Genomic DNA, 24,056 nt, shown 5'->3' with positions numbered 1-24,056 from the left:
TCTCATTTTGGTCTGGCGGGGCCAGAAATCAATGTTTGAAGATTTGCTGCAGCAATACCACAATCTATCAGGACCTATTAGGTTCACCTATACTATGAGCCAATCAGAGATCAATTTTCTGGATGTTAAAGTTTCTATCACTGAAGGACAATTTACCACCTCAGTGTATAGTAAACCTACAGACTGCAACCAACTGTTACTAGCAAGCAGCTGCCATCCCAGATCCCTGATACGCGGGCTACCATTTTCGCAAATGGTCCGCATATGTCGCATAAACAGCGACAAAATATCAGCCATTTCCCAAATAGATGTACTCATCACTAAACTGTTCAGCAGAGGATATTCCAGTAAATCATTAATAGAGGCCAAAGAAAAAGCACTTAGCTTACAAAGAAATGATTTATTGAGTCCCAAACCTATTTCTCAGGGTACTAATCCAGCCATACTCCCTTGGGTCTGTAAATTCAACACGGACTGCAACACCAGACTTATGCCATGCTACTCTAGAGGCAAAAACTTATGTTCCTGGCTGGTTAAAACCGATGTAGCTAAATTAAAAGTCCCCAAAGCTAACAAAACCTTTTTACCCACAGATCGTTGTGGCAACTTTAGGTGTGGATGCGTACCATGCCAGTTTTTGCTAGCTGGCGACTCATTCAATCACCCACATTCTGAGCAAAAGTAAATGATAAGACATCGCTTTAACTGTACATCCACTTTGGTGGATTATCAAATCCTTTGTCCCTGCGGACTCGTGTATATCGCAAAAACCGAATGCAGGTTCAAAGACAGAATGACAGCCCACAGATCTGCCATACGTCTTGCTATTGAAAAAGGGTCCAGCGAACAACCAGTGGCTCGCCATTTTGCTATCCACCAACATTCCCTCAATACCTTACGGTATAGAATGATTGACACAGTGCTTCCATCCATCAGAGGAAGCGATAGAGGGTTAAAGTTATTACAATTAGAGAGCCGGTGGATCGCAAGACTAGGGGTGACATTTTATGGAGTGAGATAAATGCGCATGTTTTTATCTCGCACCACATCGCCGCTATTCGTACTTTTTTAAATCGCATTTTTGGGTTATAATTCGCATATTTAATGGGATGCGATTTGGAGGCTGAAAAGTGCGATGTAGTGCGATTTGCGGCGAAGTGGTGCGAATTTAAGTCACAAAAAAGTGCGATTTCTTCCGCCGGTCATGTGCGAGTTTTGGACCAACCGTTTAAAAAACTGTCTCCGCATGACTAAGAACCCCCTAACCTATTGGCCCACCTCTGTCCCTACGCTACGGTATCCAGTCCCCGAAACGTCGGTCACCTTTAATAAATACACATTGTTAAGTCCACGGATTGCCGTTGCCTGCTTGGATATTCCTTTATATATATATATATATATGGGATACGGACATCTGTCAGACCACACTTAGGTCGACAGTCATTAGATCGACCACGTTGGGTCGACAGGGCGGAAGGTCGACAGGTTGTAGGTCGACATGGGTCAAGGTCAACATGGGTTTAGGTCGACATGGTCCAAGGTCGACATGGGTCTAGGTCGACAGTCGTTAGGTCGACATGGGTTATTCACTGTTTTTTGAGCCGACATGTGCCGACAGGCATCATTTCATGCCCTACCATCCACAAGAGCGTGGTGGGTGAATAAAAAAGTGCCCGAAGCATTGCGAGGGGCTGCAGGTCACCTCCAACTGTGTCCATGTCGACTGTGTCGACATTCGGGTAAAAAAACAGTGAAACACCCATGTCAACCTAACGACTGTCGACCTAGGCCCATGTCGACATTGGGCCATGTCGACCTAAACCCATGTCGACCTTGACCCATGTCGACCTACAACCCTGTCGACCCAATGTGGTCGACCTAATGACTGTCGACCAAAGTGTGGTCAAATAGATGATACACACCCATATTTTATATATACTGTATATATAAACACAAGGAAAAAATTATGTGCAAGTCCTTAGCTGTTCTTAAAGGAACCAAGCTGGTCCCCGAAGGTGATAAATCAATGCACTTGAAATTCCATGATCGACAGCTCCCAATAATCACTGAATTAAATGGAGAATCTAGCAGAAGAATAGGAAGCGCTCCATGGTGCATGTATCAGAATGGCTCAAGATGGTAATTTATTAAAACCTCCACCATAATGTTAGAATGTGTTTGCATTGATACTCAATGCCAGCAATGAAATTAGGTGTTGTGTTGTTGTTGGAAACACACCGCGCCTGACTTGATAGCTTGTGTGTGTTGATGAATTCCACATCCACTCCTGAGATTTAGCACCTATGATGCATTTATTTCCGTGTGTTTGTGTGCGTTGTACTGTTTTTGTGTGTGTTGTAGTGTATGTGGGTGTGTGTACTGTGGTGTGGTGTGTTGTGTTGTATCTGTCCAATGTGTAAGTGTGTGAGGTGCGCTACGTATAAATATATGTGTGCAATAGTCGAAGTGGAAATTTTGCAGTGGGGGTACGGTAAGGTATGGGAAATTAAAGGGTGAAGTTATGTGCACACTCCAGAAAAAGAGGGTGTCGCCACTCTAAAGGGGGCATGTCCTTGAGTGTAGTGTACGATGCTGTATGCCCCTTGTACACATTATGCAAAACAGTAGTAGACCCCCTTACACTTGCCTCTTAATTATTATGCCATGCGGAAAGAGCCAAAATTCCCCTTATGCGACACAAAATGAGCAAAAAAATGCACATTATACCACCCGGAAAGAGCCAAAATGCCCATTATGCTACATAAATTGAGCCAAAATTCACGTTATGCAACATGGCTTGAGGCAAAATTCACATCATGCCACCTGGAATAAGCCCAAATTCACATCATGCCTCCTGGATTGAGCCAAAATTCACATTATGCCACACAGAAAGTGCCAAAATTCACTTTATGCCACACGGATTGAGCCAAAATTCACATTATGCCACCCGGATTGAGCCAAATTTCACATTATGCCACTTGGATTGAGCCAAAATTCTCAATATGCCACATGGCGGGGTGACGCATGGACAGAGACGGTAGGGTGATACAGGGGCAGAGATGACAGGGTGATGTAGGGACAGATGGCGGGATGATGCAGGGACCGAGATGGCGGGGTGATGCAGGGACAGAGATGGTGGGGTGATGCAGGGACAGAGATGGCTGGGTGATGCAGGGACAGAGATGGCAGGGTGAAGCAGGGACAGAGATGGCGGGGTGAAGCAGGGACAGAGATGGCAGGGTGAAGCAGGGACAGAGATGGCGGGGTGACACAGGGACAGAGATGGCAGGCTGACGCAGGGACAGAGATGGCGGGGTGACGCAGGGACAGAGATGGCGGGGTGATGCAGGGACATGCACCTCTATGTCACACTACATGTCATATTCATCCCACCTGCTACCTGTCACAGTCATCTGACCCGGCTCCTGTTTACATGAATGGGGGAAGCCCAACCTCCAGACCGCAGCATCCTGTCTGCTGTACTCTGCAGTCAGGGAGGAGGTGAATGGATGTCTGCATGCGGCATCCATTCACCTCGCAGATGGGGGTGCACGGGGGCTGGGGGCAGCCCAGAACCTTACTTGCCCCCAGGGCAATGATCAGCGGTCCTGGCAGGGGTGGTCATGGTCCCAGCGCTTGGAGATGATGTAATCTTCAAGGGCCACCTCCGTCTACACTGCAGGTAGGCACCACAGTGTAAACGGTGCAAATGCCGGATCCGACTTGACTTGGATCCGTGTTCCAAATGCCATGTTGGATTTGGGTTTTTTAGTGTTAAAGGGGTATAAGTGTGTGTGTGTTCTGTGTGTTTGTGTGTGTTGTACTGTTTTGGGGTGTGTTGTGGTGTATATGGGTGTGTGTTGTACTGCTTGTGGTTTGTTATGTATGTGTGTGTTGTGTGTATCTGTCCAATGTGTAAGTGTGTGTGGTGTGCTACGTATTCACAGTATATGTGTGTGTAGTGTGCTGTGTGTACGTATATGGTGTACTGTGTGTGTGATGTGTGTGGGTGTGTGTGTACAATGTGTACGTGTGTGTGTGTGTGTGTGTGTGTGTGTGTGTCTGATGTGTGGTCTATGAATTTCCCCAATTATTCCCAAGTGTTGAAAGCCTTCACCATAATGCTAGAATGTGTTTGCAATCATACTAAATGACAGCAATGAACTCAGGTGTGGTGTTGTTCCTTTGTCTTCGTTTTCCCAGATCGTTGAGTTTTTTCTCCAGATCATTAATTAAGGCAAATTGAACCTTGGTGTTTTTTACATTTCTAAATGAAATTTCCCAAAAACGGCTTCGAGGTGCACAGCAACAGGTCCAGAGGTACCTTGTTGCCAAATTTGGCAGCTCTGAGTTCCACGGTGTGCCCGCAATGCAACATACAGGCACACACACACACACACACTCTTCAACTTATTTTATAGATAGTTTGTACGTATATTTTAAACATCTTTTACATATTTTTTCACAAGCATCACTTTTTCACATTCATCCTCATCCCTAGAAACCACCCATTAATTTTTCACTCAATGCAGCATCTCTTTTGTTTTTATGTTGCCTTAAATATTTAGTTTAGACCCAGCACTCGTTTTTGTTTTATCACTGAAGTTTGCAGTTATATGAAAGTTGCTCACTGTGTTTATTTATCACAGATTGCGGTCCAGCTGAAGACACACTGACGTGTATCACCACACCTCGCAGGCGGTGTGCCGCAGCTGACGGAGAACCCTGAAGTGCGGGGTGTCCCGCGACGGCTGGATCTACACGCTGGTTTTACACTACAGTAAATATGTCTCTTCACTTGGTAAGAATCTTGCTTATTATCTGTGCACTATATATGCATTTAATGTACCTGATGAAAAGACCTCACCAGTCTTGAAACATTGCCCTATGTTTTATTTTATAATATAAATTGAATTATTTTCTAGCCCGTGGAGTGCTGCTTATTAATCTCATCGCCTGTTCAGTGGTAACGGTGGGTGCTTCTGCCTATATATATATATATATATATATATATATATATATATATATATATATATATATATATATATGTCAAAAAAGAGGACAGGAGGGGCGCTCCATAGTGCATAAATGACAGTTTTATTAAAATGATCATAAAACCACTTTCAAAAAAAGAGACAAACAATTGCTTGTACCATAAAAAAGAACGCTGTGGGCTGGGTACCACAAGGCTTTTGTATATACAACACGACCCGGCAAACTCCTACCAGCCGTCCGGAGCACTATCGCCAACCAGGATCACCCACTGGGAACACCGATGGTGAGAACAGCGTGTCGTTGGAAGCCGTAGGAACAGAGGCGTGCAGGGGAGCCGGGTACACACACAGCAGACGTCACAGGCCTCACCCTAACTAGTTTCGTAGTAAAACTTCGTCAGAGGGCGTGGCCTGTGACCGTCTGCTCAGAATATTTATCAGAATGATCATCCAATCAGGACACTGCAAAAAAGGTGCTCTATACTAGTGCTGAATGAAACGGTGCTAGTCATTAGTTTAAGCTGCCGCAGGTGGTCTAAAGTCAAAAGACTGAATCTTTTATATAGGGAAAATAAAATAAAAGAAGCACTAACGGAAGGGGAATAATTTAACTTTACGTATAAACATAGTTTACACCTCAAATATGAGGTTTTTAAGAAAAATATCATCTAATTAGATTATACAGAAAAAAACTTTTTATATACAATGGCGGCCGGCAATAGCAGATCGCAGTGTTAATGACACAAATGATCATTCTGAGTCACAGTAATACAATCAATTGGATACATAGCAAACCATAATAAAAGAGGTACAAGAATACATACATAAAATGACCACATTATATATAAGTATACACAATACATAATATTGAGAAAAAAAAATACATATATATATCATTCTATTGTATAGGTCGACACATGTCGACTATTATAAAAAAGCATACAAATTAGTCATAAAATATCTCTAAAAATACAGCTATGCATGAAGAATAACGGCAAGGATTCCAAATCTTACTAGGCATCTGAAAAACACGCACAAATATGGATAATTGTAAGTTATCAGAGACTATGTTGATAATACCAAACTTACATAATATGACAGTTGATACATATACAGGCTGGCTCTAAACGAAGCAATAATATAAGGCAGATACAAGTATAATAGCAACAAGGTTGACATAAAAAAGGGATAATATTAACGGTTAATAAAAGGAGTAATTTCGTACCCCTCGTTTAACCCAGCGGGGGTGAGGGTCCCGAGGGTTATAATCCAAAAAGTCTCACGCCTTAGGAGTGCCCGATCTCTATCTCCACCCCTTTTATTCGGGGGTACAATTTCAATTCCCTTCCATCTCAAACCACTCGGGTCACTATTATGGGAGTGTTTAAAATGTCGAGACACCCCATGGTTCAGAACACCATGTTTAATGTTCCGTGTGTGCTCCAGTATGCGGGTTTTTAAAGATCTTTTTGTTTTCCCGACATACCGGAGGCCACACGGACAGACCAACAGATATACAACGTAAGATGAATTGCAATTAATAAATTGCTTGATTTTATACACATTATTTGATGTTGATTTGAAAGACAACCCTTTATCAACTAATGGGCAGATTTTACATCTGCTACAAGGGAAACAGCCTGTCAGGTTTAGAAAAGTGGTAGAACTTTCTCTGGGGTTCACAATATCTAGCTGACTTTTAGACACCAAGTTTTTAATGGTCTTTGCCTTGGTGAACACAATTTTGGGGAGATCTTGGATATGTGGCCCCAAAATCGGGTCTCGTCTCAAGATATGCCAGTTTTTCTTTAGAATATCAGAGATCTGCCTCTCAGAATCATTGTATTTTGTAATGAAGAGACACTCGTTAGAGGTACTTAGGGCTTGATCTTTCTCTTTATACTGAATAATGTCTTCTCTAGCTGAATCTCTCGCCTTATTCAGGGCTGAGAGGACCACTTTCTGGGGATACCCCCTTTCTCTAAATCTTTGTGTATAGATTTCGGACTGAGCATCAAAAGTATCTATATTAGTACAGTTCCTGCGTAACTGCAGGAACTGGGAATACGGGATATTATTCTTCCACGGTTTATGGTGGCAACTTTCGTATTCAAGATAGCTGTTGCTATCGATACTTTTGAAAAAAGTGCATGTCTCAATGTGAGAAACTGATGGAAAATTCTCAACACTCAAGACTAGATCCAAAAACTCAATTTTAACCTCCTGAAAATAAGATGTAAAAACCAGATTAAATGTATTGGTATTGATGTCATGCATAAATTCATCAAACGATATTTTGTCCCCTCTCCAAATAATCAAAATATCGTCGATATATCGACGGAAAAAGAAAATGTTAGAACTAAGGGGTCCACTCAGGACTTGGGTTTCCCACTCTCCCATATATAGATTTGCCAGGCTGGGGGCACAAATCGTCCCCATAGCTGTGCCCCACAGCTGGAGAAACCACTCACCCAAAAATTCAAAATAGTTGTGTTTGAGGACGAAATTTAAACAATCACAAATGAAGTCTCTAGTGGGTAAAGGCACAGAGGGGTCTCTAGAAAGTACTCTTTCAATAGCTGAAAGTCCTCCTTCATGGGGGATAGCAGTGTATAGGGATTGAACATCTATACTTGCCCAGTGGAGGCCATTTTCCCATTTTATGTCCTTAACCAACTGTAACATATGGGTAGAGTCTCTAACATATGTTTTTAATTCAGGTACATAGAGTTTTATAAAGCTATCCACATATTCGGATACTCTAGACGTCAAAGATCCCACGCCCGCCACAATAGGGCGGCCGGGTGGTTTCTCAAGACCCTTATGGATCTTGGGCAGATGATAAAAAGTTGCCAAGCTTGGTGTGGAATTATAGATGTACCTGAATTCTTCTAGTGACAAAACCTTTGAGTCTAAACCTTTTTTCAGGAGGGAAGAGACCCAAAGATGAGATCGTTTCATTAAAAACTAGCGGGGTATTTAATTTATCCAAAAAAATACTTACCCCGACAGAAACCAGTGTACTCCAAAAGGGGTTGTCATTTGCCCCGTCAACAGGCCCCTCAAAATTTGACTTACAGATAGATCTAAATCTATTTGTTAGGAAGCTTACACTTAAGCGTCACTTTATTAAAAAATCTGATGCAGTGATTAAGAATTGGAATGAGAGCATACCTTCATCTGCAAGTCCTCTTACATCGGGTCTGAGGCTTAAGTCCACGTATTACCCCGTAGAGTCGAGGGGTCCATACGTGGATCTATTTTCAGATCTGGTAAAAACTGAATTTGAAAATCTAAATGTCAAAAAGAATTACACTAGTAATAATCTCAGTAGAAAAGAATCAGAAGCCCTCAGGAGTCTCTCCAGTGATATGGAGATTGTGATTAAAAGCGCCGATAAGGGCGGAGGGGTGGTTGTTCTCGATAGAGATTATTATGTTGCTGAAGCCCACCGCCTTCTCGGTGATACAAAATCCTATCGCAAACTTGATGCTGATCCCACCCCCATTTTTATTAAAAACTTGGAAACCCTCCTGAAAAAAGGTTTAGACTCAAAGGTTTTGTCACTAGAAGAATTCAGGTACATCTATAATTCCACACCAAGCTTGGCAACTTTTTATCATCTGCCCAAGATCCATAAGGGTCTTGAGAAACCACCCGGCCGCCCTATTGTGGCGGGCGTGGGATCTTTGACGTCTAGAGTATCCGAATATGTGGATAGCTTTATAAAACTCTATGTACCTGAATTAAAAACATATGTTAGAGACTCTACCCATATGTTACAGTTGGTTAAGGACATAAAATGGGAAAATGGCCTCCACTGGGCAAGTATAGATGTTCAATCCCTATACACTGCTATCCCCCATGAAGGAGGACTTTCAGCTATTGAAAGAGTACTTTCTAGAGACCCCTCTGTGCCTTTACCCACTAGAGACTTCATTTGTGATTGTTTAAATTTCGTCCTCAAACACAACTATTTTGAATTTTTGGGTGAGTGGTTTCTCCAGCTGTGGGGCACAGCTATGGGGACGATTTGTGCCCCCAGCCTGGCAAATCTGTATATGGGAGAGTGGGAAACCCAAGTCCTGAGTGGACCCCTTAGTTCTAACATTTTCTTTTTCCGTCGATATATCGACGATATTTTGATTATTTGGAGAGGGGACAAAATATCGTTTGATGAATTTATGCATGACATCAATACCAATACATTTAATCTGGTTTTTACATCTAATTTTCAGGAGGTTAAAATTGAGTTTTTGGATCTAGTCTTGAGTGTTGAGAATTTTCCATCAGTTTCTCACATTGAGACATGCACTTTTTTCAAAAGTATCGATAGCAACAGCTATCTTGAATACGAAAGTTGCCACCATAAACCGTGGAAGAATAATATCCCGTATTCCCAGTTCCTGCGGTTACGCAGGAACTGTACTAATATAGATACTTTTGATGCTCAGTCCGAAATCTATACACAAAGATTTAGAGAAAGGGGGTATCCCCAGAAAGTGCTCCTCTCAGCCCTGAATAAGGCGAGAGATTCAGCTAGAGAAGACATTATTCAGTATAAAGAGAAAGATCAAGCCCTAAGTACCTCTAACGAGTGTCTCTTCATTACAAAATACAATGATTCTGAGAGGCAGATCTCTGATATTCTAAAGAAAAACTGGCATATCTTGAGACGAGACCCGATTTTGGGGCCACATATCCAAGATCTCCCCAAAATTGTGTTCACCAAGGCAAAGACCATTAAAAACTTGGTGTCTAAAAGTCAGCTAGATATTGTGAACCCCAGAGAAAGTTCTACCACTTTTCTAAACCTGACAGGCTGTTTCCCTTGTAGCAGATGTAAAATCTGCCCATTAGTTGATAAAGGGTTGTCTTTCAAATCAACATCAAATAATGTGTATAAAATCAAGCAATTTATTAATTGCAATTCATCTTACGTTGTATATCTGTTGGTCTGTCCGTGTGGCCTCCGGTATGTCGGGAAAACAAAAAGATCTTTAAAAACCCGCATACTGGAGCACACACGGAACATTAAACATGGTGTTCTGAACCATGGGGTGTCTCGACATTTTAAACACTCCCATAATAGTGACCCGAGTGGTTTGAGATGGAAGGGAATTGAAATTGTACCCCCGAATAAAAGGGGTGGAGATAGAGATCGGGCACTCCTAAGGCGTGAGACTTTTTGGATTATAACCCTCGGGACCCTCACCCCCGCTGGGTTAAACGAGGGGTACGAAATTACTCCTTTTATTAACCGTTAATATTATCCCTTTTTTATGTCAACCTTGTTGCTATTATACTTGTATCTGCCTTATATTATTGCTTCGTTTAGAGCCAGCCTGTATATGTATCAACTGTCATATTATGTAAGTTTGGTATTATCAACATAGTCTCTGATAACTTACAATTATCCATATTTGTGCGTGTTTTTCAGATGCCTAGTAAGATTTGGAATCCTTGCCGTTATTCTTCATGCATAGCTGTATTTTTAGAGATATTTTATGACTAATTTGTATGCTTTTTTATAATAGTCGACATGTGTCGACCTATACAATAGAATGATATATATATGTATTTTTTTTTCTCAATATTATGTATTGTGTATACTTATATATAATGTGGTCATTTTATGTATGTATTCTTGTACCTCTTTTATTATGGTTTGCTATGTATCCAATTGATTGTATTACTGTGACTCAGAATGATCATTTGTGTCATTAACACTGCGATCTGCTATTGCCGGCCGCCATTGTATATAAAAAGTTTTTTTCTGTATAATCTAATTAGATGATATTTTTCTTAAAAACCTCATATTTGAGGTGTAAACTATGTTTATACGTAAAGTTAAATTATTCCCCTTCCGTTAGTGCTTCTTTTATTTTATTTTCCCTATATAAAAGATTCAGTCTTTTGACTTTAGACCACCTGCGGCAGCTTAAACTAATGACTAGCACCGTTTCATTCAGCACTAGTATAGAGCACCTTTTTTGCAGTGTCCTGATTGGATGATCATTCTGATAAATATTCTGAGCAGACGGTCACAGGCCACGCCCTCTGACGAAGTTTTACTACGAAACTAGTTAGGGTGAGGCCTGTGACGTCTGCTGTGTGTGTACCCGGCTCCCCTGCACGCCTCTGTTCCTACGGCTTCCAACGACACGCTGTTCTCACCATCGGTGTTCCCAGTGGGTGATCCTGGTTGGCGATAGTGCTCCGGACGGCTGGTAGGAGTTTGCCGGGTCGTGTTGTATATACAAAAGCCTTGTGGTACCCAGCCCACAGCGTTCTTTTTTATGGTACAAGCAATTGTTTGTCTCTTTTTTTTAAAGTGGTTTTATGATCATTTTAATAAAACTGTCATTTATGCACTATGGAGCGCCCCTCCTGTCCTCTTTTTTGACAGATCCATTGTTTACTCCCAGAGTCCAGGGAGTTTGGAGGAGGCTGCAGTCCTAAAAATTGGATTTAGTGCTGACTTGCTAAATCAACCTGATTACCAAGTTCTTCTAAATTGGCTGGAGTAGTTGCACCTGTCAGCGCCGTTGGTCCACTACCTGCTGTCATATATATATATATATATATAGAGTTGGTCACGGTTGCTGGCGGCACTCGAATGAGGGACTTGACAACATGCAGAAATGAAACTGGAGCCGTGTACAGTTTTGTATAACAGTTTCGGAAGATTTAATTCCTTCGTCAGAGAAGCTTATTGGGGGTAGAAGATTGGTGAAAAAACACCAACTTCTGTTTATAGGAGGCGCAGCCAAACCCAGAGCAATAAACACAATTGGTATATATTCAAAAATACAAATTTATTTTCCACATAGCATAAAACAATTATTCGAAGTGCACTTCTTAACAAAAATGGACAGACAAGACAGACTACATATAACATATAACGGAATTCATACTGAGGCTATGAATTTGACTAATGAGGCTTTGGTAATTTAGGCTTTTGCAATATGTATGAGGCAATGGATATAGTTACCAGTCCCGCATTTCAGAGAATCAATCTCATCTGTGACCATATATTATGGTTGTTGGAAATGTTTCTCCCTGGTGTGCTCTTGGCAGTCTTCTCCTTGTGGGGTAAAGGTGCCCCCTTTCCTTGTATCCAACAGGACTCCACACTCCCAGGCTTAGATGTTATTTTAGATCCATAAACCAGTCACAGTCTCTGTTAGCCCAATGGCCATAGATTTTGCAATAATCAGCGGTTCCTGGCGATAGATAAGAGGCTTACATATGCGTTTCTCCGCCTCTGGTGTGTCGGCGGCTTCCTCAGATCAGAGGAAGCCGCCGACACACCAGAGGCGGAGAAACGCGTATGTAAGCCTCTTATCTATCGCCAGGAACTGCTGATTATTGCAAAATCTATGGCCATTGGGCTAACAGAGACTGTGACTGGTTTATGGATCTAAAATAACATCTAAGCCTGGGAGTGTGGAGTCCTGTTGGATACAAGGAAAGGGGGCACCTTTACCCCACAAGGAGAAGACTGCCAAGAGCACACCAGGGAGAAACATTTCCAACAACCATAATATATGGTCACAGATGAGATTGATTCTCTGAAATGCGGGACTGGTAACTAAATCCATTGCCTCATACATATTGCAAAAGCCTAAATTACCAAAGCCTCATTAGTCAAATTCATAGCCTCAGTATGAATTCAGTTATATGTTATATGTAGTCTGTCTTGTCTGTCCATTTTTATTAAGAAGTGCACTTCGAATAATTGTTTTATGCTATGTGGAAAATAAATTTGTATTTTTGAATATATACCAATTGTGTTTATTGCTCTGGGTTTGGCTGCGCCTCCTATAAACAGAAGTTGGTGTTTTTTCACCAATCTTCTACCCCCAATAAGCTTCCCATCAGAGGACCACAAAAACCTCTGAATATAGGGGGCAGCAATCTAAACCCAGATTAAACCCTCCCTTCTTGAAAAGGATATATATAAAAAACTGATATCATCAGCGCTTCTGTGTGGCATATTGTCACAAAAACCTACCCTAGATCTCTTCGTCAGAGAACGTTCTCTGATGAAGGAATTAAATCTTCCGAAACTGTTAGACAAAACTGGACACGGCTCCAGTTTCATTTCTGCATGTTGTCAAGTCCCTCATTCGAGTGCCGCCAGCAGCCGTGACCAACTCTGCATACCCTCCTTTGGATGGCACCGGGGGCAATTGCTGTTTGTTATTAGGCGTGCTGGATACCAGCATCTGTTATATATATATATATATATATATATATATATATATATATATATATATACACAAATCCCTAGATTTGCGCTATTTTCAAGTAATATAAGAGGTCGCTTATAGCACTTAGCGTCTACTAGTGAGGCTATGACAAACCAATACCACCACAATAGTGCTATATAGCGCCCAGTTTCTATTTCTGTCTTTCCTAACTCGAAAACATCCAAAAGCACAATTCTTAAATATATTATTAATATGGGATGCAGTTATAATCCCGGCGGTCGGGATCCCGGCGTTCAGAATCCCAACGCCGGAATCCCGACCGCCGAAATCCCGACACATTCTCCCTCCTGGGGTGTCCACGACACCCCTGGAGGGAGAATAAATTAGTGTGCCGAGCGCAGCGAGGCACCGGGCCCGCTGCATGGCGAGCGCAGCGAGCCCGCAAGGGGGGGCGATCCACGTCCCCCCCTTGTCGGCATTTCGGCTGTCGGGATTCCGGCGTCGGGATTCTGAACGCCGGGATCCCGACCGCCGGGATTCAATACTGAATCCTAAACATATATATATATATAAAACATTTATTAAAAAACACTTTTAAAACATTATTTTTTCACACGTAGTCATTTCTTGTTAGAGGAATTTCTTCTATATAGCGGATGTACACAAAAATCTCACTAAGAGACTTCATCAGGGGAGCTTAACATATATCTTAATTTAATCCATATAGAAATTAATTCTTCTTTCCACAGTGAATGATTGTTAGTATCACTATTTGTAGCGTAGAATTAATGAATTTTCACTAGATGTGTTCTTACTTAAATATAAGGTCTGTTAATTAATCCGTTATCTTCCAGAGAAGGTTTAGAAAATATCAATTGGTAATTTGATTTCTGATATAGATCAGACATTGGTACAATCAATGGGTTTCCATATAGAAATATCCAAAACTCAGCTGGAACAAAAATTCTGATTTCTTTCTCAAAGAATGGATAATTAATTGTCCTTGAAGATAGGATTCAATTTTTCAAAGGAACAGAATAATCCCTGGTATCACCAGCAGTGTTCTCCTCTGTGTCCAGTATATAGCACTATTGTGGTGGTATATATATATATATCTGCAGTTCTTCCCTGTAGGAGAGAGATCCTTGAGAAAAAGGTTTACCACACAGGGAAGAAAAGTATTTTTGCCAGAATTTTATTGGTGTTCACACACTTGTATATAAGTAAGCATATCACCGGCTTATATTCTACTCTAAAAAATAACTGGTTTGGAATAACAGCCACTTCTCCCCCGTTGTTCACTGGAGGAGTTATAAACACTGTTTGGAGGAATTATAAGTACTTTCCCTCCTGTCATAGGAATGAAGAGAATTTTATGATGTTACCCCTGATGAAGTCGTTCTAGACGAAACGCGTTGGGATACTTCTCACGGTTTTGCCGATGAAAAATTGAAGTTAATAAACAAAGAAATTGGATGAATTCTTCTGGTCTGCTTCACTGATTTGTGACCACCATATATATGGACTTTATTTATCATTTCTAAAGGCGCCATACCACAATTGTGCTTTCTATTGTCTTTGTTGTCCCTGAACCCTCCAGGGATTTGTGTGGTTAGGCGGCCATTCACTACAGTATTTGAATTATTTTTGCATATACAGCGCGGAGAGGATTATTGGTACTATAATATATATATATATATATAGTTGCACTTACCCAACCTAAACCTAGGACAGGAGCAGAACAGCACTCATATGGTGAAAAAAAGGTTTTGTACAGTATTTCAAAGTGTCATCACAGAAAAATGCAACAGGGCTGTCCCGACAGCCGTTTCAACCGGGTTACTGACCGGTTTTTCTCAGGGGTAATGAACAGTAGTACAGGCAGGTTTAAATATCAAACAGAATGGGCGCCATATACTGCACATATAATAAAACAAAATGTGACTTGGGGGGGGGGGGGGGGTTGGACATAAACATAACAATAGAGGCAAAGGTGTACAGCCGTATTGAGACATATAGTATGCCCAGGAGCCCACAGTCACCTCCCCAACCCTCACCTCTCTGGCTCCGTGCGGCAGCCAGTCAGCTTCCGGCGGCCGGGGATCCGATCATCTTCGCTGGGGGATCCGGGCAGCGGGATCAGGGCAGCGGCGGTAGCTAGGAGCCTGCCCTGAAGTGGCAAAGCGCTATTAACTGGCGGGGCGGGAAGCGCTGTTGCATTTGAAAAGACTGGCCAGACGCTGATTGGCTGAATTCAGCCAATCAGCTTTCGGCCAGTCTTTTCAAATGCAGCAGCGCTTCCCGCCCCACCGGCAAATAGCGCTAATGGGAAAGATGGTGGCCGGGTGGCGGGGATCCGACCATCCTCGCTGGGGAAGGGGATCAGGGCGGCGGTGGCGGTAGCTAGGAGCCCGAAGCGGCGAAGCACTATTTGTCGGCGGGGGCGGGAAGCGCTGTTGAATTTGAAAAGACTGGCCGGATGCTGATTGGCTGAATTCAGCCAATCAGCATTCAGCCAGTCATTTTAAATGCAGCAGCGCTTCTCGCCCCCCTGCCGGCAAATAGCGCTTCGCCGCTTCGGGCTCCTAGCTACCGCCACCGATACCCTGATCCCCCTGCCGGATCACCCAGTTAGGGTGATCAGAACCCCGGCACACGGACCCCCGAAATTAAATTCACTGCTAGCTAGGAGGTGAAGCGCTATTTGCCGGCGGGGTGGGAAGCGCTGTTGCCTTTTCAAAGACTGGCCGGATGCTGATTTTCTGAATTCAGCCAATCAGCGTCCGGCCAGTCTATTCAAATGCAACAGCGCTTCCCGCCCCGCCGGCAAATAGAGCTTCGCCGAATCAGGCTTCTAGCTACCGCCACCGCCCTGATCCCCCTTGCCCGGATCCCCCAGCGAGGGTGAGCGGATTCCCGGACCCCGGCCACCATCTTTCCCATTGGGCTGGGCCGGGGGCCCCTAGGTCCTAGGGCCCCCGGGCAACTGCCCATCGTGCCCAATGGGAAAGACGGCACTGCCTGGAGCTGAAAATGATCAAGGGCCTATTATAATACAATAATAGGGGTTGTGGCCAGCACCTAATAATGTGGGTGGCGTGACCAGTGTTCTGTTCGGGTGGTCTGCTCATGGGTGTGTCTGTATTTGTGTAAATACTTTCAACTAATTATATATGCCTGGAAAAGGCAGGGGGCTGGCATAGGAAAAATGCAGGGAGATATATTGGCGGGTGCCCTCCAAAAGTGCACCCGCAGGATGCCGATGTCCTAAGATACTTGCGGGGTGAGGCGGCACTCCAGTCATAAAAAAATACTGAAAACCGAAACTTGGTAGACAATATGTCAGCACCTTTTATGTGGTAACCTAAGTTTACCACACCATATACCCCTTATACAAATCATGCAACACAATGCAACAATGCAAATCATGCAACACAACCATATACCCCTTATACTGTACTTGCTTCTTACATATTATGCCACATGGAATGAGACAAAATTCACACTGATTGAGCAAAAATTCACACTATGGCACACAGATTGAGTCAAAATTCACGTTATGCCACACAGATTAAGGCAAAATTCAAATTTTGCCACATGGATTGAGCCAAAATACACACTATACCAGGCATGTCCAAACAGTGGCCCTCCAGCTGTTGTGAAACTACACGTCCCAGCAAGCCTTGACATAGTTTTAGCATTCCCTAATTGCAAAACTGTGGCAATGCATGATGGGACTTGTAGTTTCACAGCTGGAGGGCCATAGTTTGGACATGCCTGCACTATACCAAACAGATTGAGCAATAATGCACAATATGGCGCACATTAAAAATTTACACCATAATGCCCATTACATGTTAAGCCTCACACCATAATCTCCATTACGTATTATGCCAAACACCATAATGCCTATTAAAAATTATGCTACATAAGTGTTGCCAGGGGTTCCATGCTCATTACCAGGGGTTCCATGCTCATTGCCAGGGGTTCCATGCTTGTTGCCATGTGTGATTACATGCTCATTGCCAAGGGGGAATACATGCTCGCGGTAACTGGGGGACAGTCGCCGCCGGGCAGAAATGACAGCCATTAACAGCCGGGCAGAGAGCAGGGGGCTGCCTGGCTGTATTCAGAGCACTGCATGTCCCGGCTATTTGAAATAATACCCCTTTCATACCAGAAAATGCAGGCAATATGGTCCCAGGATCATGCAGGGACATTCTCGGACTGGCCCCTTTTACAACAGCCTAGTCCCTGCATTTTCTGGTGTGAGGGGGAGAGAAAACTAGAGATGTGCGGGCTCGGATTCCTCAGATCCGAGCCAGCACGGACGTCATCAATCCGGGCCCGGATACGAGCAGCGCTCGGAGCTTCCCGCCCTACTCGAATCCGAGCGCACGGGAAAAACGTCATCGCCCGGCGTCGGATTCTCGCGAGATCACGGAACCCTTAAATTCCGCAACCTCGCGCCGCCATCTTCACTCCAATCTCGGAGAAGGGAAGGGAAGGGTGTGCTGCTGCTGTGAGTGGTCTCTGCTGGGGCCTGTGCTGCTGTGTACTGTGTCTCTGCTCAGTGATCAAGACATCACCATTGCAAGGATGACTGGTGCTGTGTTCTGTCTCTCCTTTGTGCTGGGGCCTGCCTCTGCTGAGTCTGCTCCTGTATAGTCAGTCACAGTGTAATAGTCCACTGGTGCTGCTAGTGCCACTGCCTGCCCTGCACTATCTAGTGTCTGCTGCAGTCTTCTCTCTGCTGTTGCCACTTGCTAGTGCCTACCAGTACCTATTGCAGTATATAATTCCAGTGTGATGTTGCCCCTGGCTATCAGTACCTATCACAGTATATAATTCCAGTTTGCTGTTGCCACTGGCAGTGGCTACCAGTATTTTATTTATTGCAGTATATAATTCTAGTCTGCTGTTGCCACTGGCTACCAGTATTTATCGCAGTATATAATTCCAGTCTGCTGTTGCCGCTGGCTACCAGTATTATTTATCACAGTATATAAAAATCCAGTCTGCTGTTTCCACTGGCTACCAGTATTTATCGCAGTATATAATTCCAGTCTGTTGCCACTGGCTACCAGTATTTATTGCAGTATATAATTCCAATCTGCTGTTTCCACTGGCTACCAGTACTATCAGTCCAGGGGTGCCCACATGTGTGCTGTATCTATCCAGGGGTGCCCACATGTGTGCTGTATTTGTCCAGGGGTGCCCCCATGTGTCCTGTATCAGTCCTGGGGTGCCCGCATTTGTGCCGTATAATTCCAGGGGTGCCCCATGTGTCCCATATCAGACCAGGGGAGCTGCCCTTTTTTTTATGAAAATAAAATTAAGGTGTTTTTTTTTTTTTACTGCAAGGGCTGTTAAATGCGCTGTAGTCCAGGGGTGAGCCAAGAGTTCTGTATAATTCATGGGGTGTTGCTAAGTAAGGTGTGCTGCTCTTTTTTATAATTAAAAGAATACACATTTTTTTTTTACTGCAGGAATTTGTCTGCCGTATAATTCCATGCCTGCCGCCATGTGTGCCGTAACGGTCCAGGGGTGCCGCCATCTGTGCCATATAATTCCATGTGTGCTGTATCAGGTCAGGGGTGCCACCATCTGTGCCGTATAATTCCTGGGGTAAGCCAAGTCTGCCGTATAATTCATGGGGTGCTGCCAAGTGTGCTGTATTAGTCCAGGGGTGATGCTAAGCGTGCCATATCAGTCCAGGGGTGATGCTAGGTGTGCCGTATCAGACTAGGGGGATGCTAAGTGTGCCATATCAGTCCAGGGGTGATGCTAAATGTGCCGTATCAGTCCAGGAGTGATGCTACCTGTGCCATATCAGTCCAGGGGTGATGCTAGGTGTGCCGTATCAGACTAGGGGGGATGCTAAGTGTGCCATATCAGTCCAGGGGTGATGCTAAATGTGCCGTACCAGTCCATGGGTGATGCTACCTGTGCCATATCAGTCCAGGGGTAATTCTAGGTGTGCAGTATCAGCCTAGAGGGTATGCTAAGTGTGCCATATCAGTCTAGTGTTTGTGCCGCACACTTGTGTGGCTTATCATAGTTATCCAGCTACCTTGGTGCAACCTTTTGCCCTAAAAACAATATTGTAAGGTGTGAGCTGTTCAGAATAGACTGTAAATGAGTGGAAATGAATGTTATTGAGGTTAATATAGCGTAGGAGCAAAAAAAAAATAATAATTCTGCGATTTTAGCAGTTTTTATGCTTTTTTAACAAAAAAATCAGAACCCAAAACCCAAGAAATCCAAACACAAAACACTTAGGAGGTGTTTTGGCAAAACCCATTAGAACCCAAAACCTCAAGGTAATCAGAACCCAAAACCCGAAAACTGGCCGGTGCACATCCCTAGAGAAAACCACCCCGCCCCCCTTTAAACAACCAGCTATATCTTCAGAACCAACTGTCCCATTTACATGTAGCCTTCGAATGATTTTGGTCCCGTGAAACTGGGCCGTTTGGTTCTAGAGAAATCTGTCCTCAAACAACATGAACAGCCATGAAATTACATTTCAGAAATGAAAAAAAAAAAAATGTTTTACCTGCAATATCTCTAGAACCAAAGAACCCATATGGGCCAGGTATCAGATTGAAGGCTCAGCAATTTGGGTTCGACTGAGATCAACCTCGAGTTTCTGTGATGCTGTAGGGGGAACTGGCAGCCGTTGGAACCAGGAAGAGGTCGGAATTAGCGGGTCCCATGTTATCCTATGGGGAAAACGTTCCAGGTTTGCCTGGCGGTATCTCCGGTTCCCGGGGGGCTAGTGATGCAGGGCTGGCCTCGTTGGAAAGCCCTGACCCTCAGCTACAAAATGGGCCTATTTGGAGAGTGGACCTGGAGCTATAGCTCCATCAGGCCCATTGTTAATCCGGCTCTGTATATATATATATTCACACACACCTTGACAAAGGGGCGCAGCCCCGAAACGTTGGTTGTTCCACTGTTTGTTTAATACAATCTTTAAAAGACCTACGAGTGCCAGTCTTTTTCTTCACCTACACTGTCTACCGAGACAGGCACCGGGGCAGTTGCCTATACAGAGGGAGTGCCGGACCGTACTACAAGTATATATATATATATAAATATATATATATATATATATATATATATATATATGCAGTTTTGGAGGGAGCACTCATGACAATTTTCAATCACGGTAAATATGAACAAAAGCAGTCGCGCACAAGTGGGTGCTGTAAATCGACGTTTCGGGTGGTTACCCTTTATCATGACATGACAAGAACATATCACAGTACTTACATATATAGACGTTCAAAGTGACTAACCACGTGCCGTGAGTTCCACTCCACGCTGCAGCCGGCTGCCGGGTGACGTCATACACAATTAAAACAGAGGCTTGCTCCAAAGTGACTTGGTGTGCAAAGTATCCAGGTATTATAGATACTTTGCACACCAAGTCAATTTGGAGCAAGACTCCGTTTTAATTGTGTATTGTTTTTATCATCACCTAGGTTACGGGTACACTGTCACTCCTAGATACGCCCACCCAGGGAGTCCGGAACCGTCGGCGCGGCCGCGCCTCTATGACGTCACCCGTCTCCCAGCTGCAGCGTGGAGTGGAACTCATGGCACGGGGTTAGTCACTTTGAACGTCAATATATGTAAGTACTGTTATATGTTCTTGTCATGTCTTGATAAAGGGTAACCACCCGAAACGTCGATTTACAGCACCCACTTGTGTGCGACTGCTTTTGTTCAGATTTACCGTGATTGAAAATTGTCATGAGTGCTCCCTCCAAAACTGCATATATCTTTCCCTGTTGGGATTAAGGAGGCACCGGACACGTTGATTCAGACAGGAGAGTGCCAGGCGTTTCCAGGAATATATATATATATATATATATATATTTATATATATGCACCATCGATTGTTAAATGTTATATGTGTGTGAGTTGTAAGTCCGTAATATTTTGATGTTTTTTAAATTAATATGGTAACATGTGCTAAATATAAAGGGGCCCAGAATACCCTGGTAAATGAGTTTATTGTAATATTAATCTGTTTATTGCGGAGCGGTTTACACAGGACCGATACAGAGCTATAATGCGTGAATAGGACTATATAGCTGGAGTTAAATATGGCCGTGCGTTCCACCTGTGCTAATGGGTGGAACGCAAGTCAGCTGATGTAGAGCGGAAGCTCCTGGTCCTGGATGACACGCAGGACGGAGTCACTTCCGCCACAGTGGAACGCACGCCGGAATGGCTGTGCTTCATCGCGGCTGTAGTTTGAGGAGCGGCGGTGATAGTAACAGTATGCGTATTAAGTTAGTTAATATGTGCATTGTTGGCTGTATGGTAATATGTGTATACTGCCCTGTAATATGTTTAAGGGTGTATTTCCCTGATTGGTAGCTCTGTGGTGGGCGGGACTGGTGCTCCCTTAAATATGGCACATGTTGTTAGGGATTTACCGGTGTGTCTTTGTACGAGGCGGTCATGATTAAGGCCACGCTCCGTGGCCGAAATGTCGACCTGACTATGTGCCTGTAAAAAGTTTTCCTGCTGTATGGATTAAAACCCTTACTGGAAAGATTGAAGCCCTGGTGAGTGCCATTATTACAATTGGACTATGTTTGTGACCTTACTAAAAAGGTATCACTGATGTGCAACCCCAGGCGGATGTTCCTGTAACTGAGTGTGCCAGCCCTATCCAGCATATCTATAAGGAGCAAGTTGGACTTTCTCTTTTGGTTGTGCATCCTATCAATATTCTGGACTGCTTATTAATTTGAAAGGCTGACCTGAATAGCTGAACTAAAGATATATTTTTTCTTTTTGATACTGGTTACACTGCTTTGCCATTTTTTCCTCAAATAAGGACTAAAAAGGTTTATCTCCCATTTGAATGGGTTGCTATTCGAGCGATTTAAAAAGTGTATGTACTTTGTGTGGGCCTCCATTAGGGATATATTTACCCTGTATATGCTTATGACTATTTTTTGCTGTATGAGATATCAGTTTGTTCTTCAGAAGCCTGCAGGCTTATGATAGATTTTGTCATTTGGATACATTATGGCAACAAATCAAGGTTTTCTCAGTGACACATTATTGAGTGATGCAGAGAATGTACAATTGTCATTGAGACATGATGAGGCTGACAAGATTTTTTTGATCAGTTGGAATTTAACTCTTTGCCCCAATTAACCCCCAGTGAGGTCTATAATAAATTAAATAGACTGAAGAGGAAGGAGGTTGAGTTGATGTTACACGGATTTAGAATTTCTAATACCCCGACAATTGGTCGCAGGAACCCTAGTTTCTGCAGTAGGTGGTGTAGCATTTTAAACAAGTGCTCCCTGGACCTGCTACTCCTCGTGGTCGAGGAGGTGGGCGTTGAGTTAGCAAAGGTCAGGGAGGAAATTGTGAAATTTGATGCTGAGCACACACCGGTATTAATCTCAGATAAAAACTGAATCCTGGCTAGCCAAACTAGGCACACAAATTTATAAATATCAAGTGGAATTTGTTCTCTTTAAGAGAAAAAAACTCGACATAGTTGAGCAAGATTACAAAAACCATACTGTTTATAAGTGGTTATCTGGTGACGGAGAACAGAGGAGAGGTCCTGTTAGGTTTCGCCAGAGGAGAATTCAAAGGGAATATAACTTTGACACTGATACTTATAATTCTGCTTCTGATTCTGAGGCTTCTGGATCTAGACCACCTACAGGTACTTTTTTAGGGGACCAGAGCCCAGAAATTAGATCCAGGAAAAGTAGACCGTACCCGAGGAGGGGCCACCAAAAGAGGCACCCAAAGAATAGGGAAAAAGGGAAGCAGGAGTTGATATTCAACTTATCAAGCCATCAGTTGACAAGTGCTGAGTCGTCATTGCTCTCGAAGGGTCTTAGCTTTGTGCCCACGTGTAAATTTGATAGCTTTAATTGGTCAGTGGACCATTACAAAATGGGCAAAAAGCTAAGGCTTAATGAGTATTTTTCAAAGGATAAGGACAGGGATAGAATCAATAGTGTACCTATGGAAAATGAAGTGGTGAGGTTTAAAACCCCAAGTACTTTTGATCCCATGTCAAATAATCCTAACATCAAAGCATTTCTGAGGCTGGTCAATGAGGATGCAATAACATGTGCTGATAGGGTACCATTTGACAACTTGACAAAAGCTGAGAGGGAGGCCTTAAAGACATTGAGGTGGGACTACAGTATTGTTATAAGGAAGGCAGATAAAGGAGGGGCTGTGGTCCTCCAAGATTTGACTAACTATGACAAAGAGATCCGAAGGCAGCTTAGTGACAGTGTCACGTACGAGAAGCTGTTTTATAATCCTATGTTAGGGGTTAAAAAAGAGGTTGACAATTACTTTCAATGGCCTTGGGCAGCGGATGGATTGACATAGAGCACCCAGTCTGTCCCATCCTCTATACGCTGCCCAAGGTCCATAAATCTTGTATTAAGCCACCGGGTAGGCTGATAATTTCGGCCCGGGACTCGGTGTTACAGCCGTTGGCACGCCTAGTGGATTTTTATCTACAGGGTTGCGTTAGCAGTATAGACAGCTACGTGCGTGACACTGGTCACTTTCTGGAGGGTCTGAATGCCCTGGGAGAGATATCAGATAAATGTTTTTTGGCAACTATGGACGTGAGCTCCCTCTACACCATCATCCCGTCACGGTGTGGAGGCGGTTAGAAAATGCTTGTGCAAAGGTCCATATTCAGTACCTCCAATTGAATTTGTCCTGTCATTACTAAAAATTGTATTGGAAAAAAAAAACATTTCATGTATGACAATGATTTATTTTTTCAGTTGTCCGGGACGGCTATGGACTCGAACCTGGCACCGGG

At 43.4% G+C, this 24,056-nt stretch overlaps 1 protein-coding gene and 1 long non-coding RNA gene across 2 annotated transcripts in view; one reads left to right on the top strand and one right to left on the bottom strand.

The window, feature by feature from the left end:
- The window catches only part of LOC146026217 (uncharacterized), a 36,021-nt gene extending 31,224 nt beyond the window's left edge, over nucleotides 1–4,797 (top strand). Inside the window, exon 4 of the long non-coding RNA XR_014454390.1 lies at nucleotides 4,650–4,797. This is a non-coding gene — a long non-coding RNA (uncharacterized LOC146026217). The remainder of the gene's footprint in view (nucleotides 1–4,649) is intronic.
- The window catches only part of DDR2 (discoidin domain receptor tyrosine kinase 2), a 589,808-nt gene that overhangs the window by 503,892 nt on the left and 61,860 nt on the right, over nucleotides 1–24,056 (bottom strand). The gene's annotated exons all lie outside the window — the stretch shown is intronic.

The sequence above is a fragment of the Crinia signifera genome, chromosome 8, assembly GCF_055691185.1.
Source record: "Crinia signifera chromosome 8, ASM5569118v1, whole genome shotgun sequence".
Lineage (NCBI taxonomy): Eukaryota > Metazoa > Chordata > Amphibia > Anura > Myobatrachidae > Crinia > Crinia signifera.
Note: the sequence above shows the minus strand (reverse complement) of the source record. Positions and strands in the feature narration are given on the sequence as shown.